This window comes from Nycticebus coucang, chromosome X (genome assembly GCF_027406575.1).
Source record: "Nycticebus coucang isolate mNycCou1 chromosome X, mNycCou1.pri, whole genome shotgun sequence".
Classification (NCBI taxonomy): Eukaryota; Metazoa; Chordata; class Mammalia; order Primates; family Lorisidae; genus Nycticebus; species Nycticebus coucang.
This window is the reverse complement of record NC_069804.1, coordinates 143,980,445-143,999,988: the sequence shown is the minus strand read 5'-3', so window position 1 is coordinate 143,999,988 and position 19,544 is coordinate 143,980,445.

Below are 19,544 nucleotides of genomic sequence, written 5' to 3'. Positions count from 1 at the left end.
TTGTAAATGCAATTATCTGCCCTGCTGTTATCTCTGAACAGCTCTTCGTCACTTTTCCACATATCTAAATTTCTTTATGAAAATAATTTTAGTGACTACATAAGATACAATCATATGTATTTATCATAATTTATTTGATCATTATCCTATTTTGCATATTCAGGTTTATTTCTAATATTTCTTCATGAATAATAACTCTGTAATGAGCACTCTGTATACAAATTATTTTGCTTATTTCTGAGCATTGGGATAAACCTCTTAAAATTCAACTCCTGTGTCAAAGGCTATGATGATTTCTAAAGGTAGAATTTGGGGCTCATATGTTGTAAATATTTTTAATGCACTTTAGTATATTAATGGGCATACCAACCAGTAATATACAAGAGCATTTTTCCGACTGTGCCCTTCTCACTTAAACTGGGCATTTTTGTCTTTATAAGTTTTTTGCTATAAGTATGTTCCATGCGATATTGACATACTTATATTAAAGAAGACATTGTTTTTCTGCAATTCACATTTAACTCTGCGCTGTATTTTACCTGGCAATCCTTCCTGTGGGGGATGTCCAAATCCTCATTTTTGAGGTTAATTTTCCATTTTGAGTCTGGAAGACAAGGCTGTGGCTTCCAACCATGGAAACAAAGGGAAAACACACATTGCCTTCCCCCATAGAGGCCCCAGGCTCTCATTAAAGACTTTGAATCTTGAAAGGTTTATACAAAAAAGGGGCAGTTGTGAATGCATTCCTAGAAACTGTAGTTAGCAGAGACCCCGAAAGTCAGTGTTAGATCAGTGGAGTTCAGAGGCAGCAGTGTTTTATGGTGGTGGCGTCTAGAGGTAGTGGATGGAGGTGGCTGTTGGCAGCAGTGACATACTGACCAAGCTAGTCCCATAGCATAATATTGACTTTGGTCCTACCCTGTTTCCTGTCTATTTCCGTAGCCTGGTTCATCTGCCTTTGGGTTGATTCTGTGAAATGCCCAGTAAGTTCCTCAGTTCAGCCAGAGTTACTTTCTGTTGCTTGCAACCAAGAACCCTGACAGTCAAAAATACAAGCCTAGATAGACTGAAGAAAAGCTGAAATCATGTTTTTTCAATAAAAAAGTCTATATTCCTAAAAATGGAGTTATAAAGACATCGTAACCAAATAAATGATTGTGTAAGGGAAAGGCATTCCATTTCGAATTTTCCAAAATAAGCACTAGATGGCGCAATGCAGTAATACATTGTTGGTTGTGATATAGCCCAAACAACTAGGGTGGAGACCTGTTGAAGTAAACTGTCAACAGGTATAACTAACATTAATTAACGCCTAACATGCACCAGAAACTGTTCTGTGTGTTTTATAGCACAATCTCATTTCTCGCAACCAACAAAACAGGTACTTTCATTACCCACATTTTACAGAAGAAGAAACCAAGGCACATTCAGGTTAACTAACTTGTCCAAGATCAGAAAATTATGTCGTGATGAAGATAAGATTTGAAACAAAGAAGCCTGATTCCAGAAGCAGTTCTCTTGACAGTATGCCCTACCACCTCTCTCTGGGGTAACAGTTATTTACTGATTGCCAACTGTGTACTGGACTCAGAGCCAGGTATTTTGCACAATGAGATCTTTATTGCCATTTTTCTTTTTCTTTTTTTTTTTTCTTTTTTCTTTTGGCTGGGGCTGGGTTTGAACCCGCCACTTCTGGCATATGGGACCGGCGCCCTACTCCTTGAGCCACAGGCACCGCCCATTTATTGCCATTTTTCATATGAAGAAACTGAGGCTTGGAGAGACTCAATAGCAAGTTCACGTTCCAATGCTCCTGGAGAAAACACCAAGAGCATTTGTAAATGTAACTCCATGACAATAATAATAAAAAGATAAATAAATGAAATTTAAAAAAAATGGCTGTGACTTTAGAGAGCAATTTCACTTTGGAGAAAGGGAAAATAGATTTTGAAAGTGGTTGGTATGTTATGTCAACTCCTCATACAGATGTGGCCAAAATATTTCCCTCTTTAGCTCCCTCCCTTTTAGGAGCTAAAGAAGGCAGGCAGGTCAAAGGCAAAATTGGAGTCTAGTTCATATGGGTTCTTGCATTGCTCATTATGTGGATGTTGTTTCATGATCAAAGTAGGTGAATTAGGCAGGCTCCAAAATGGGGAACTTAGGTGGCTTCTGGGGAGGAACCAGCTCCCCTAAACAAAATGATTGTAATATTTATCTGGAAAAGTGAACGCACTTAAATAGTTAAGAGAAGTTTGAGACAGAGGAACAATGTTACTGAAATACATTATAAAACTGCCACATTCAAAACAGTGTGATAGTGGTGCAAAAAGAGATAGCTCAATGGAACAAAACCGACAGCCTAAAACAAAACAAAGCAAAAATAGGTGTATGTATGTGAATTTGTAATGCAAAGGAAAGATCACAATTCAATGAGAAAGAGAAGGATTATTCGAGAAATCACACTGGGATAGTTGTGATCTGGGAAGAAATAATCACAGAATATGCTGAAATAAACTATAATTTGTTTCTTCTATCTGCAACTTGTACCCTTTGACAAACATCTTCCCATTCTCTGCCTCCTCTCCATCCCCAGCCCCTGGTAACCATCATTCTACTCTCTGTCCCTATGAGTTTGTTTTGGATTCTGCATATAAATGAGAACATGTGGTATTTGTCTTTCTGTACCTGGCAGCAAAGATGTTTTTAAAATCATGACCCCCAACATTCTAAAACACTTTCACGTACTGGTAAGGAGGACAGATTGCTCTGGCCTTCCTGGATGGAAATTTGGCAAGATACGTCAAGAAACTTAAGATAAGTTTGAGACTTTTGTCCCAGAATTTCTAGTCTAGGAATTTTTTTTTTTTTTTGAGATAGAGTCTCATTATGTCACCCTCAGTAGAGTGCCATTGCATCACAGCTCACAGCAACCTCAAACTCTTGGGCTTAAGTGATTCTCTTGCCTCAGCCTCCAAAGTAGTTGGGACTACAGTGCCCACCACAATACTCAGCTATTTTTTGTTGCAGTTGTCACTGTTGATTTTAGCTGTCCCGGGCTGAGTTCGAACCCGCCAGCCTCGGTGTATGTGGCCGACACCCTACCCACTGAGAGCTACGGGAGCCGCCTCTAGTCTAGGAATTTTTCTTGAGGAAATACTAGTAATACAGATGGAGATTTGGGCGCAAAGATATAATGCATTTCAATCCTGTGATTAACCTGAGAAGAATCATTAGGAGAATAGTTAAAGTATGAGACAGCCATATAAGAGAATGTCATGCAGCCATCAAAAACGTTGTTTGCAAAGAATTCTTACTGATACAAGAAAATATAATAAGTCAGATAATCTAGATGAAGTGAATAAATTCGTAGAAGCACACATATTACCAAAATTGCCTTAGCAAGAAACAGAAAAGCTGAACAGACCTATAAAAAAATATTTAATCAATGATCAAGAACCTCTCCTGATCACACCTACAACCTTTACTCCCCATCTATATGTTTTATAAACAAGAGTCATTTTGCAAAGAAAAAACTACAAATAGTCTGAAGTTCAGGTTCTGGACCAAGGTAACATGGAAGGTGGGAAGGTGGGTAAGGTCTGTTTTCACCTTCCCCTTCATATGTTTTTGATTATCTCAGTGGCATTGTTTTCTCTGTCTAGTGGCCTTCTGGTATCATCCCTTTCCCCTCCAGCAAAAGTTTCCTTAAGGCAAAGAGCAAGTAAATTAATTTATACTCAGTTGTACTTGACTGATAAACAGGCATCCTCAAACTTTTTAAACAGGGGGCCAATTCACTGTCCCTCAGACCGTTGGAGGGCCGGACTATAGTTTAAAAAAAACAAAACAAAAAACTATGAACAAATTCCTATGCACACTGCACATATCTTATTTTGAAGTAAAAAAACAAAACAGAAACAAATACAATCACACTGCCTCATGTGGCCTGCGGGCCGCAGTTTGAGGACCCCTGCGAGTAGAACCTCCATAGTTGACCACCTCCCTACATTGACCACTTCCTTAAGTTGACCAAATTTTTATAGACAGGACATGCACCACAGGTACATATCAGTATGGTACATCTAGTTCCTTTATGTTGATCACTTCTATATGCTGACCAGTTTGTTACAGTCCCTTGAGTCATCAGCTTACAGAGCTTCTAGTATATGTGCTTTCTCCTAGGAATATTTGCATGTTAATAGAGGCCAATGCCTTAGCCAACAGATTAAATCTTTAATGGCTTGACATTCAAGGGCATTCACTACCTCCCCCACCAGTCTTCCATCTCACTCCCCCCATATAAACTGAGCTACAGAAACAGTCTCTTGCTCTTCCAGCCAAATGGCTCTACTTTCTGTCCCCTATCTCCTCCAGCTCCTACCATCAAGTGCTCGAGTGTCTTCAGATTTCCTTCCATTTAGAAGCTTTCTTGCCTACCTTCTCAATTTTTACCCATCCTTCAGGCCCACTTAAATCCCACACCCCCCTGAATTCTTTTTTTTTAATTTATCCATTGGATCCATGACTATTTCTTGAGCACTTAACTATCTTCATGGCACTGTTCCCAGGTATAGGAGATACAGTGGTGACTAAAACAAACGTGGGCCCTGGCATCATGGAACTGAATTTATTGGGAAACATTGACAGCGAATAAGTAAAGAAGTATATGTAATAATTACACATTGTGATGCTGCACTGAAGGAAAAGAATAGGGTGCAGGGAGAGAGAATCATGAGGTCAGAGCAATCAGCTGCCTTGAGTAGGCCAGCTGTTCCCAACCTCTTCCTAATTTAAGGCCCTACAGATTTACTGTGCTCAGGCACTTACTCAAAATTTTATTTGGTATCTTCTATGTGTTAGGCCCTGTGCAGTCATACTAAGTGCCACAGATAGAACATTTGCTATAAGTCAGGCACTGTGCTCATTTAATCCTTAAAATGACACCTTGAGAGGAGTATTATGATTATTACTATTTTACAGATGAGATGGCTGAGCCACACAGTGGTTTAGGTACTTTCTCAAGGTCATTTGTTTAGTGACAAAGCTGAGTAGGCTCCCACTCAGATTGTGTGGATACGGAGTTCACCCACTTAACCACAATACTCTCTTGTACTCTGTGAGATGTGTACACGTGGTGTATATTTGTGATGGGGGATGGGACACAGTGGAAGAGATTAGCCTAGCCAGGGATCTACCATGCATGTGGCTCTGACCACCTCATGCCAGACAGAAAGGAAAAGAAATCTACTTTTTCTGGGAGCTGGGAAATGGGGTGTGTAGGCACTAGGGTTCACAAGATGGATCTTGACTGAATTTGTATTTGTTTGAGGGAGAACAGAAACAGAATGAGAGGCTAGGCTAGGGCAATGGAGGGTGGGGGCTGGGCTGTGCTTATTTGGCTTCTTCCTTCCATTTTTGGAAATATATATCCTCTTTCCCCAGGGAAGGTGTCCATTTCTTCATGTGGAAGGCAAATTCTGGCATTGAAGAGGCACAGAGACAGAAAGGTCACATGACACCCTCTGCTTTCCAAACAGGGAAAGATGGTAATCATAGGAACCATGATTGAACTGTTAAAGGCACACTCAATCTCCTACAGTGAGAGATAAGTTATGGCTGTCTTTGTTAGGGGACAGTAGGCAAACTGAAAATTTGTCCTCAATCTAGAAAATTGTAATTTCCCATTAGTGAGCCTTCCCTTGGCTCCTGAAAATCCTTTCAGTAATTTTATCCTGGATAATTGACACAATTTTTGTTAACAGAATTTGTCTGGATTTTAGAGAATATACTGTCCCATGACTCTACCTTCTGGAATCTTCCCCTTCCCCTAATAGTTTCCACAGTGTGCTGAGCATAGATTAGATGCCTCAATTTCCCCATCTGCAGGAGATTAAATGGGATATTGGAAGGGAAATAACAATAAACCTTTGTCAGCACAGAGCCTGGCCCACAGTAGGCTTCTCCTCATTAATGTTAATATGATTATTAAGATTTGTTGGTTGGGCATGGATTTGTTTGGTTTGATTTTGGAAAAGCAAGCTGGAAAAAGAGGTATTTGATGGGATCACGGTGGCAGGGAGAAGAAATCTTCCCGTTCCCAGTGCTTCTAAACACACACAACTTCTAAGGTCAGCCTGACTAGGGTTATTTTAACCATTACAAAATTTAAGAAATGTTCCTAACCAGACACTAAAACAACTCCCATCTCTCTTGGCTTGTTTCTTAATCCAGGGCAAGCATAAGATACCCTTCAAACCACTGCCTTATTTCCCTGTGGAAACCAGCCTATATAAACTTAAAACTGAACCAGCCACACCTTCTTGCTTCCTGCTCCTTTTTTCTTGGCCTCTGGAAGTATCCCACTGATTCTCAATTCTGGTCTCAGCATGAACCTCCTCCTGGCTCTGCTCTTCTAAGTTGATGTACCTCATTTGCTATGGTTCCATAAAGTATAAAATAACCAAGAGCCTTACATAAGAATTAGTCACACCACTCCTCGCCTTCATTTTACAAGGGAGAATGCACCAGAAGTGTGTGTGTGTGTGTGTGTGTGTGTGTGTGTGTGTATTGATTTGGTCAAGGTCACGTGTGGAGTTTGTGGCACAGCCCTGTCTAGGACTTGGAGACTTTGCAAATGTAGCATTGCTTTAGTTGTTTAGCTCCAGGAGGCAGACAGCCACCATTGTTAAAAAGACTGGCCACGCACATCTCCCGGGTATAAATTCAAACCAAGTCATGAGAGTGGCCAAGCATGAGTATGAACTATTATCTCACTATGACTATCCTGCAGAGACGTCTCAGGACTTCCAGCCTGACCCTACAGCAGAACTAACCTTGGACAGGAGGAATGAAGCCTGATTTTGGCATGAGCTCATCATGCCTTTCCCTTTCCATTAGAAGATTTTGGCACTCAGTAAACACTGCTTAGGAGAGTAATTCCACAACCAGGAGAAGAAGATGGCCTGCAAAGCCATGTTCTTCCATGATGCCTTGTGCACGGTAGGCACTTGATAAATATTTATTAAGGAAATTTCATATAGCTCTGAGAGAACATATTCATGGCAAGGTGGAGGAAGATATGTGTTGGACTGTGTATTGAGAACACCCTTGATAGCTCATAAAATGGGGAGTTGAGTTAAATGCCTGCCAGATGCTGAGGAAAGACATGCTCATGAATCCCAGGGAAATAAGATGAGCACAGCTCATCCTTATGTCCAGGATCCTCAGCCGTGTACTGCCAAGGCCAAGGAAACCTTAGGTCATCCGAAATGTGTACACCAACGCTTTCATGGGATTTGCTGGGCTTTGGGTTTTCTTTTGGTAGGTTTAGTTTAAGCCTTTTCTTTTCACCTGGTAGCTTCATCATTAGAGAAAATAGTCCTTGTACGTACCCACTTTTACCTTATCCTCAGGCTTTCTTAGTTTTAACAAAGGCGGGTTTAGAAAACTTAAAAGTGATTGCTAAATATGTTTGACAGTGAAAATGCAGCTACTTTTCAGCGTGTATACATATTTAACATATTGAAGGGCTTTGCACAAGACACGGATGCAGAAATCTCCCTGACCATTTTTTTTTTTTTTTGAGACAGAGCCTCAAGCTGTCGCCCTAGGTAGAGTGCCGTGACATCACAGCTCACAGCAACCTCTAATTCCTGGGCTCAAGTGATTCTGCTGCCTCCACCTCCCAAGTAGCTGGGACTACAGGTGCCCACCACAACACCCAGCTATTTTTTGGTTGCAGCCATCATTGTTGTTTGGCGGGCCAGGGCTGGATTTGAACCTGCCAGCTCAGGTGTATGTGGCTGGCACTTTAGCCACTTGAGCCACAGGCACCAAGACTCCCTGACCATTTTTCCTATAACAGTTCTATTGAGATATAGTTCGCATATCATAAAGTTCATTCTTTTGAAGTGTATAATTCGGTGGTTTTTTGGTATACTCAGAGGGTTGTTCATCTATCACGACTAATTTTAGAATGTTTTTGTGACTCCAAAGGAAACCCTGTGCCCATTAGCAGTTACTCTCCTTTCCCTCCTCCCCCAGGCCCCCGGCAACAACTAATCTGCTTTCCATCTCTATGAATTTGTCTATTCTGGAAATTGTGTGGTCTCTCTGATCTCTCTACATCGCCTTCCGGTAATGAGCCTTCCGTGCTATCTTCTGAGCACTCTTGTCCACTTCATCTTCTAGGCAACAAGCACCAAAGAAGATATCATTGGGACAGTGGTTTTAGGAACGTACCCAGAATGACAAGGACCTGAGAAGTTGGTATCACAAAGGTCATCACTCTCTTTGTCTATCTGCTTCAATGTTCAGAAAGAGATGGGATGATTGAGTTACAGTGCAGCCCTCTGGGCTAGTGCTGCCGAGCAATGTCGCACACCTGAGGCCTATTTCCAGATCTATTTCCGTATCCCCTCACAGTGAAGCATCATGTATGTCACTCGCCCAATTCAGACCATTAGGCCAACAGAGCTTTTCAGAACCTTTGTTACCAGGCAGTGTAAAGGGACACAACTGGAAGATATGGCTGGTGGTAAAAGCATCACGTTCCTAGTTCTGGTTGCCATGGCAATCTGGACAGTCCTTAAACTCGAGTCAACATTGAAAGTCACACTTTGCTTTGCTCTCTCTCCTTTAAGGCAGATTTCTTCTGTGGAAAATGCTGGAGTCTCCCTTGTAGGTTTTGAAAAGAAAAACAACAACAACAACAAAAACAGAATAAAAAAACAAAGAAAATGCTGAGGGACAAGAAAATTGGGAAGCTGGCCCAGTGCCATCTACCCAATCCCAGGATCTCCTAAGCCTATGAAAACTTTCCAGTTGTATTCCTTCTATTTACAGGAATCGGTCTCAAGCCACCTACTCCACCATAGTGCCTCACTTAGGCGTCTTGCTATTCCCAGGACAGAGCTGGCATGTACCTCCCTTTCTCTCCTCTCCACGCTGAGAACCCCTCTCTTTTGTTCTTTCTCATAAAGGCAGTATCACAGCTCCAGTTCCCCTGCTTTGAAACTCTAGACAGGAGTGTCCAACCCACAACCCGTGGGCCATGTATACCCCAGGATGGCTATGAATGTGGCCCAATACAAAACAGTAAACTTACTTAAAACATTGAGATATTTTTGGTGATTTTTTTGGTGGAACATGATTGTATGGTTCTCCAGCATAAACTCTGTAGACAACAATGTGTCGCAGTATCACGTAAAATAACCGTATGTATGCTCTCACTGTTTGTATGCATGAGTGGCTTCAATTTTATGGCAGTGTGTGGCTTCCAGTGTGTTAATTTCCAAGCGAAGACAGTCAAATTGAATCCATCAGATGTTATATGAGCTCGTGGTGACTTGGCAAGGCAGTGATCATCAATAATAGTTTGACCTATCTCTGCAACATTAGGTGTTTAATGTTATTTAGAAGTCAGGTAAGCATTCTTATTTGGTTATGAAGGGTACCTCCACCCCTCAGTGGGGCCTCACATACTGCACACCATGCTTTACATTTGGCCCTCTGCCTTGCCCTGCGTCAGCAGCTGAGATGTGTAAGGGCCCAAACCCTGATTTCTATTTTTCTGTTAATTAATTTTCATAATAAAAGTAAATACAATCCCTTATCTATTATGATTTTAATCCCAGCATGTCTTCCACAGAACCCAAAGAGAAAAATTACGGATGAAGGAGGATTGTACAATGAAAACTGAACAGATGACTACATTTTTGTCGAGGCAAATAGTAAGGTACTCTGCCTAATTTGTAGGGAATTTGTGTAAGTTTTCAAAGACTGTAATTTGAAAAGGCATTCTATGTAAGAACATGCTGCCAAATTCAATGTGCGTGAAAGATTGTGTGGCAAGGATAACAGGCCTGAAAAAACGTCTGTCTTCTCAACAACAAAAAAGATTTTTTGAGACAGAGTCTCCCTATGTCGCCCTTGGTAGAGTGCCGTGGTGTCACAGCTCACAGCAACCTCCAACTCCTGGGCTTAGGCAATTCTCTTGCCTCAGCCTCCCGAGTAGGTGGGACTATAGGCACCTGCCACACGCCCAGCTATTTTTTGTTTTTTTTTGGCTGGGGCCAGATTTGAACCCGCCACCTCTAATATATGGGGCTGGCACCCTACTCCTTTGAGCCACAGGCACGGCCCAACCCGGCTATTTTTGGTTGCAGTTTGGCAGGAGCCGGGTTCGAACCCACCACACTCGGTATATGGGGCCAGCGCCCTACTCACTGAGCCACAGGTGCTACCCATGTGGTAGCATATTTAATAGTAAAAAAAACAAAAAAACATGAAAAACAAATTACTGATGGTGAGTTTATTAAGCAATGTAGGGAAAGCATGGTCGACATAATTTGCCCTGAGGAAGTTGGGGAGCTATTTCTATGGCTGATGGTAAAAGCATCATGTTCCTAGTTTGGGTCGCCATGGCCATCTGGACAGTCCTTAATCTCTAGTCAACATTTAAAGTCACACAAAAATAAGTTTATCTCATCAGACTATAGCCAGGTGAACTGAAGAAATTGGAAAATATCTTGAAAGAAGTTTGGAGAGAAAAGCTGCTAATTTAAAATTTTATGTTTTGATGATGGATGATAGCACTGATGCTCCAAATACTGCTCAACTTACCATTTTATTAGCGGTATCAGTGACGAAAACAATGTCTCTGAAGAAATGGCTTCTTTAGTGCCATTGAAAAACACAACTAAATCAAGAGATTTATACGTAGTATGAAGCAGTAAAATTATGTTAAAATGATGGTGCCCTGGGGGGTGGTAAGTGAAAGAGAGGGACTTGTAAAAATGCAATTGCTGCCCCAAACTCATGTTTGATGAAGTAGCACACTTGGTGTGCAAAAGCCTTAAAAATGAATAAAGTCATGCAAATCGCCATCAAGACTGAATTTCCTAAGGGCCAAGGGATTGAATCCTTGCCAATTCCAGGAATTCCTTTAAAGTATTAATGCTGACTATGGTGACATCATTTACTTTTGGAAGTAAGATGGCTAAGTCCATGACAAATGTTGAAAAGATTTTATGATTTGTGGCATGTTATCAAGTTGTTTATGGTATCAAAACCCAGCGGAAACAATGCACTGGCGTATGGCACTTCCTGTGTGAAGGGCACAACCACAACTTAGACTTTACCTTACAAATGCAAACAAATGTAACCTAATTGTGTGTAACCTCATGTTAATTGGAAATTAAAGAAAACAACAAATTTGTGCCAGAACTTAATGATGAAAACTGGCTCACAGATCTAGCATTTTCAGTGAATTTAACTGCCCATTTCAATGAGTTAAATATGTGTCTTTAAGGTGACAACCAACTTATCAATACAATGTTTCAAACCATAGCAGCATTCCAAATGGAACTGAAATTATGGCAAGCTCAAATTAAGGCAAACAATTTTATGCATTTTGACATGTTGGCTAAACACAGTCCTGTGAACAGCAAAAAATATGCAGCCTTGCTTTACAATTTGATGCAAGAATTTGAAAACAGATTTCAAGAGTTCTGGGAAAATAATCAAAGTTTTGTGCATTTGTGACTCCGTTTTCAGGCGACATAAGTACCAGTATTGAAAGGGAATGCACAGAGCTGCACTCTAACATTCAACTTAAAGAAAAAAAATTGATCATATCTCTTTACTGCACTTTTATAGGTCATACATATCTTCCCAGAAACAAACATCTCTCGCTTCACAATCATGTCTTATTCATGTCTTCACTTTTTGGCAGCACCCACATTTGCGAGCAACTATTTTCGAGAACGAAGCACATTAGGAGTAAAATTAGAACCAGAATATCAGATGAGCACCTTGAGAGCTCACCAAGAATTGCAACTACTTCCATTGAGCTAGACATTGATGCATTCGTTTCTCAAATACAATGTCAAATATCCCACTAATTTTATGTTGCCCACTTTTTCTTTAGCTTTTATAGGAATATTAAAAAACTCAAACATGTTTTATTACTTGGATATGTACATTTTCTATATTATTGACTGCAAACTTGGATCTGCTGGACCATTTTAAAAGACTCTCCGAATGGGCCACTCTATATTACAATGGTTACGTGAGGATTTTTTGCTTATCTGTGGTGGTGGATGTTACAAAAATTACACATGGACCTTTTATTTCTTCATCAGCTTTTGTTAGTGTTTATGTATTTAATGTGTGGCTCAAGACAAATCTTCAACTCTTCTTCCAATGTGGCTCAGAGAAGCCAAAAGGTTGGACTCCCCTGCTGTACGGTCACCTTTAACTCTTCCTTTCCTTCATACCCAAAACAAGGCCCCAGTTCTCAGAATCTGTCACCTTGATTCCTTACTGGACAACCTGCCTCTATTTCTGCCTCTTTACATACCAGCCTGTGCAGTGCTCCCAGATGAATCCCCAGCAGACATTACTTTTAGTATATCAAAATCATGCTCGTGAACTGGCAAGGATCCCCACCCCATTTCCTGCCTGTCTATCAATACCCCTCTTCCTGCCACAAACACACCACCACACAAATGCACATGCACACATGATGTCCTTGTGGCCCGAAGTTTCATGTAGTTTCGCCTACAAAGAGTACAATCAGTCCATTTACTGAGTGCCCATTGTATGTCAGGAGCTGCATCTTCATCATCTCATTCAATCCATGCTAGCAAATGGAACTATTATATTACACAAGAAGAAAATGAAGTTCACAAAGGTTCAGAGAACGGATCAAGAACCAGAATTGACATCACGGCCAAGATCTACTCTGACTTCAAATACATTTATACCACGTTACTGAAGTACAATAGCATGGAGGTCAAACTTCTCCTGGAATTGAAAATTTTCCATAAACTAGTCCCATGAATTCTCAACGCACTCCATCTGCTCTCGTTATTTGTTTCAGATGGGTAGTCTTGTCTACCCAGCTAACAAAGAGGTTCTCTCAGGGAAGTGACAAAGGCTTTATTCAGCCTGGGGTCCCTGACAGGGCCTACAGCAGGATGCAAAGCATTACCTCTCGTGGGATAGAATTGAAATGCTTAAAACACAGTCCAAGAGATGGCAGGCCCTGCAGAGCAATGCTTTGTAGAGGAAAGACCTGTTCTGTGACCACTGATTACAAGTGAAGGACAAGAATTTCTGTGTTTGCAGGAATAAACTAGAAATGCTATTAAAAAAATACCAATCCACATTTTGAGAGGAGGCAATAAAACAGAAAATGAAACAGAGTATCCGTGGAAAGATATAGGAAAAACTGGTTAAGAGTGCTTGCCTCTGGTGAGGGAACATGGGAAGGAAGACAGTCCCTGAATCCATTTTTATACTTTTTGGGTTTTGAACCATGGAAATATCCTAACAATTTAAAAACAAAACGAAAACAATTTTTTTTTTTAAATTTCAGAATATTACAGGGGTACACATGTTTTGGTTATATAATTTGTTTTTGTACATTTTTTTTTTTTTTTTTAGACAGAGTCTCGCTTTGCCTTCCTGAGTAGGGTGTCATGGTGTCACAGTTCACAGCAACCTAAAACTCCTGGTCTCAAGTGATCCTCTTGCCTCTGCCTCCCAAGTAACTGGGACTACAGGCGCCTGCCACAATGCCCGGCTATTTTTTAGAGACAGGGTCTCGCTCTTGCTCAGGCTGGTATCAAACTTGTGAGCTCAAGCAATACACCTGCCTCGGTCTCCCAGAGTGCTGGGGTTACAGGAGTGAGCCACTGTGCCCAGCTCTGTTTTTGTATTTTTTTAATTGTTTTTTTTTTTTTTTTTGAGACAGAGTATCACTATGTCACCCTTTGTAGAGCGCTGTGGCGTCACAGCTCACAGCAACCTCCAATTCTTGGGCTTAAGAGACTCACTTGCCTCACCCTCCCAAGTAGATGGGAATACAGGCACCCGCCTATTTTTGGGTTGTAGTTGTCATTGTTATTTGGCAGGCCCAGGCTGGGTTCAAACCCACCAGCTCCAGTGTATGTGGCTGGCACCCTAGCCTCTGAGCTACAGGCACCAAGCCTATTTTTGTATATTTTAAGTCTAAGTTATAAGTGTTCCCTTCACTCAGAATGTGTGCATCGCATCAGTTAGGTGTGAATTACTCTACCCTCTCCCACCTACTTGATTTCCATGGAGTTTTTCTTCCATATATGCATGTAAGTGTGGATTGACTAGTTCCAATTGAGTATTGACTACATGTAATGTTTGTTTATCAGTTCTTGTGATACTTCACTTAGAGGAATGGTCTCAAGTTCCATCCAGGTTGTTACAAAAGATACTAGTCGCCATTTTTTTTTTCCCTGTGGCTGAGTAATAAGTACTCCATGGTACACATATGTTACATTTTATTAATTCACTCATGTATTGATGGGCATTTGGGCTGTTTCCACATCTTTGCAATTGTGAGTTGAGCTGCTATAAACATTTGTGTGCAGTTGTCTTTATGATAAAAATGTTTTCTTTTCCTTTAGGTAAGTACCTAGCAGTGGGATTACTGGGTCGAATCCTAGATTTACTTTTAGTTCTTTGAGGAATCTTTCCAAGTACTTTCCATAGAGGTTGTACTAGCTTGCAGTCCCACCAACAGCGTATTAAGAGTTCCTTTCTCTCTGCATTCACACCAGCATCTGTTGTTTTGAGACATAAGTAATAAGAGCCCTTCCCACTGAAGTTAGGTGATGTATCATTGTGGTTTTAATTTGCATTTCTCTGATGATTGAAGACATTCAGCATTTTTCATGTGTGTTTTGGCCATTAGACTATTTTCACTTGAAAAGTTTCTGTTCATGTCTTTTGCCCACTTTTTAAAAAATGTTAGGTTAACACTTTTACACTGCTGGTGGGACTGCAAACTAGTACAACCTTTCTGGAAGGAAGTATAGAGAAACCTCAAAGCACTCAAGCTAGACCTCCCATTTGATCCTGTAATCCCATTACTGAGCATCTACCCAGAAGGAAAAAATATCCTTTTATCGTAAGGACACTTGTACTAGACTATTTATTGCAGCTCAATTTACAATCGCCAAAATGTGGAAACAGCCTAAATGCCCACCATCCCAGGAATGGATTAACAAGCTGTGGTATATGTATACCATGGAATACTATTCAGCTATTAAAAAAAAATGGAGACTTTACATCCTTTGTATTAACCTGGATGGAAGTGGAAGACGTTATTCTTAGTAAAGCATCACAAGAATGGAGAAGCATGAATCCTATGTACTCAATTTTGATATGAGGAGAATTAATGACAATTTAGGTCATGGCGGGGGGTGGGGAAGGAAAAGCAGAGAGAGGGAAGGAGGGGGGGTGGGGCCTTGGTGTGTGCCACACCTTCTGGGGGCCAGATATTATTGCAAGAGGGACTTTACCTAACAAATGCAATCAGTGTAACCTGGCTTATTGTACCCTCAATGAATCCCCAACAATAATAAAAAAAAAAAGCAAAGCCTGCTTTGGAACTGAAAATCTTATGAGGGTTCTAGGGAACTATTACCATCTTGGTGAAGTACACACTCACATCCATGTGGGAAAAAATGTTAGGTTAATGTGAGGGTACAAACAACTAGGTTACAATATTTGTGTGTTAGGTACATTCCCTTTTGTAGTTGGATCCCACACCCAAAAGGTGCGCCATATACCCTTACATTGTGCTCATTAAGTTGGTGCACACCAATCCTCTCCCCTCCTCCTCTCTCTCCCTTGGTTCCCCCCCACAACTTGAATTAAATTAAGGTTTTCTCTTGTGTGAGTGTGAATTAGATCATCTACTGGCTTCATATTAGTATTGAGTACAATACTAATTGGAAAAGTATTTGCTTTTCCATTCTGTGATACTTTACTAAGAAGAATGTGTTTCAACTCCATCCAGGTTACTACAAAGCTGTAAAGTCACCGTCTTTTTTAATATTTTGTTCACTTTTTAAAAATTAAATCATAGCTATGTACATTAATGCAATCATGGGGTACAATGTGCTGGTTTTATATACAATTTGAAATATTTTCATCAAACTGGTTAACATAGCCTTCACAGCATTTTCTTACTTATTATGTTAAGACCTTTATATTCTACATTTAATAAATTTCACATGTACCCTTGTAAGATGCACCATAGGTGTGGTCCCACCAATTACCCTCCCTCCGCCCATCATCCTCCCTCCCCTCTCTTCCCTCTCCCCATTCCCCATATTCTCGGGCTATAACTGGGTTATAGCTTTCATATGAAAGCTATACATTGGTTTCATAGTAGTGCTGAGTACATTGGATACTTTTTCTTCCATTCTTGAGATACTTTGCTAAGAAGAATATGTTCCAGCTTCATCAATGTAAACATAAAAGAGGTAAAGTCTCCATCTTTCTTTAAAGCTGCAAAATATTCCATGGTGTACATATATCACAATTTATTAATACATCTGTGGGTTGATGGGCACTTGAGCTTCTTCCATGACTTAGCAATTATGAATTAGGCTGCAATAAACATTCTGGTACAAATATCTTTGTTATAATGTGATTTTTGGTCTTCTGGATATATACCTAGTAGAGGAATTTTAGGATCGAATGGCAGGTCTATTTGTAGATCTCTAAGTGTTCTCCAAACATCTTGCCAAAAGGAACATATTAGTTTGCATTCCTACCAGCAATGTAGAAGTGTTCCCTTTTCTCCACATACATGCCAACATCCCTGGTTTTGGGATTTTGTGATGTGGGCTAATCTTACTGGAGTTAGAGGATATCTCAAAGCAGTTTTGATTTACATTTCTCTGATTATTAAGGATGATGAACATTTTTTCATATTTCTGTAGGCCATGTGCCTGTCTATTTCAGAGAAGTTTCTCTTCATGTCCCTTGCCCACCCTGAGATGGGATCACTTGTTCTTTTCTTGCTAATACGTTTGAGTTCTCTGTGAATTCTGGACCTTTGTCAGAGACATAACCTGCAACATCTTCTCCCATTCTGAGGGCTGTTTGCTTTACTTACTGTGTTCTTAGCTGTGCAGAAGCTTTTTAGTTTGATCAGGTCCCAGTAATGTATTTTTGGTGTTGCTTCAATTGCCCCCGGAGGTCCTCCTCATAAAATATTTGTCCAGGCCAAACTCTTCAAGTGTTTTCCTATACTTACTTCTAGTATTTTTATAGTTTCATGTCTTAAGTTTAAATCTTTAATCCAGGGGGAGTCTATCTTAGTTAATGGTAAAAGGTGTGTGTCCAGTTTCATTCTTCTACAGGTCACCAGCCAGTTCACCCAGCACCATTTGTTAAATAGGGAATCTTTCCCCCACTGAATGTTTTTAATTGGCTTGTCAAAGATCAAATAACAATAAATAGCTGGATTCATCTCTTGGTTCTCTATTCTGTTCCAGACATTTACCTCTCTGTTTTTGTGCCAGTACCATGCTGTTTTGATCACTATCGATTTATAGTATAGTCTGAGGTCTGGTAGCGTGATTCCTCCTGCTTTCTTTTTATTTCTGAGTAATGTCATGGCTATTCAAGATTTTTTCTGACTCCATATAAAACGAAGCATTATTTTTTTTGAGTGTTAAAATCTCTGACTACTATGGTGCTGGAGGAAATCAAGTTGTTCATGTCTGTTAGAGTCTCTCTTATGAATTGAGGCACATTCTGATTGGGTGCACAAATGTTAATAATTGAAATCTCAGCATATTGAGTGTTACCCTCAACAAATATGAAGAGACCATCCTTATCTTCCCTTACTTTTGTTGGTTTAAAGCCTATTGTATCTGCAAATAAAATTGCAACACCTGCTTTTTTCTGATTTCCATTTGCCTGAAATATAGATGACCATTCCTTCACCCTGAGACTATATTTATCTTTTAAGGTAAGATGAGATTCTTGTATTCAGCAGATATCTGGCCTGAGTTTTCGTATCCAGTCATTTAACCTGTGCCTCTTTAGAGGACAATTTAAGCCATTCACATTAATGGAGAATATTGATAAGCCTGGTAGAATTTTGGGTATCAAGTTTTTTGAAAATCCAGTGGACATTTTTAATCCTTTCACCACCGTGTAAGTTGGAATTTGATCAAAAGTTTCTGAGTGAGTGAGTTTACTTTTGTGGTGGAGGATTGCACTGGTCGTTACAGAGGATAGTCTAAGAATATCCTGGAGAGCTGGTTTAGTTATGGCAAATTTCTTCAACATGTGAATGTCATTAAAGTATTTAATTTCTCCATCATAAATGAAACTCAGTTTTGCTGGATACAGGATCCTGGGTTGAAAGTTATTTTGTTTTAGGAGCTTGAAAGTTGATGACCACCCTCTTCTAGCTTGAAAGTTTTCAGCAGAGAGATCTGCAGTCATTCTAATTTCTTTCCCTGGTAGGTTATGGTTTTCTTATGTCTGGCTGCTTACAAAATTTTCTCCTTCATTTTAAGTTTGGTGAAGTTAATTATAATGTGCCTAGGAGATGTCTTATTCAGGATGAGCTGTGCTGGGTTTCGGAAGCTGTCTGCTATCTGAATTTCAGAATCTCTTGGCATGTCTGGGAAGTTCTCCTTCATTATCTGATGAAGAAGAGCATCTGTGCCTTTTGAAGCCACCTTTTCACCTTTAGGAATTCCTATGAGGCAAATATTAGTTTTCTTTGAATTATCCCAGAGCTCTCTGAGAGAATGATCTGTTTTTGCTCTCCACTTCTCTTCTTCTTCGAGCATTTGGGAGCATTCAAAAGCTTTTTCTTCAATGTCAGAAATCCTTTCTTCTGCTTGCTCCATTCCATTACTGAGGGATTCTACTGTATTTCTCAGATATTTGAGGGCTGCAAATTTTTGTCTCAATGTGTCAAAATCTTTGGTGATTTTGTCTTTGAATTCATTAAATTCTTAAGACAACTTTTGAAATGCTCCTTGAATTTCTAATTCCAACTTTACCTCCATGCTATTAATCTTATTTGCAATCCAGATTCTGAGTTCAATTTCTGACATCTCAGCCATTTGTTTATGAAGGGGTCTTCAGTTGTGTTCCCCATGTTTTTCCTTGGGGGAGTTGATCTACTCTGGTTATTCATGTTACCAGATTTTTCCTGGTAATTCTGCTCCATGATTATTTTACACCTTTTGTCTAGATGAGTAGATAAGGTGAAGTTGGGTTGGGGGCTCCTGGAGTAGTGATTAACCAGCCCTTTGCCCAGGAGCTGGGAATTGTGTCTGTGCCTTTCCCCTAGAGCTTCCAAAGGACCCATATAGTGTAACAGCCTGAGACACTGGGGACAAGCTTGGTGTTGTGGGGCTAAGTGGCTCTGTCTTGTTTTCAGCTGGTCTCTGTCCTACCCTAGTGAATCAGTTACTCTGGGTTGAAGTCTCAGCTGTGGAGAAATAATAGCAATTAAGTCACCCCACCCCCCATGGGCAACAAATGGAAAAGGAATATCAAATCTTCCCACAACCACACACCCAGGGTACCACTTTGGATAGTCCTCAGGTGATTGGCCCAATTTAAGAGGCCCAAATTCATTGTCCCAGTCATCACTGGTCTCAGGTGGGAGAGTTCAAATGGTCTCTGGCAACTAGATAGGAGGGGTCTGCTAGCAGTTCAAATATGACTCGCTCCAA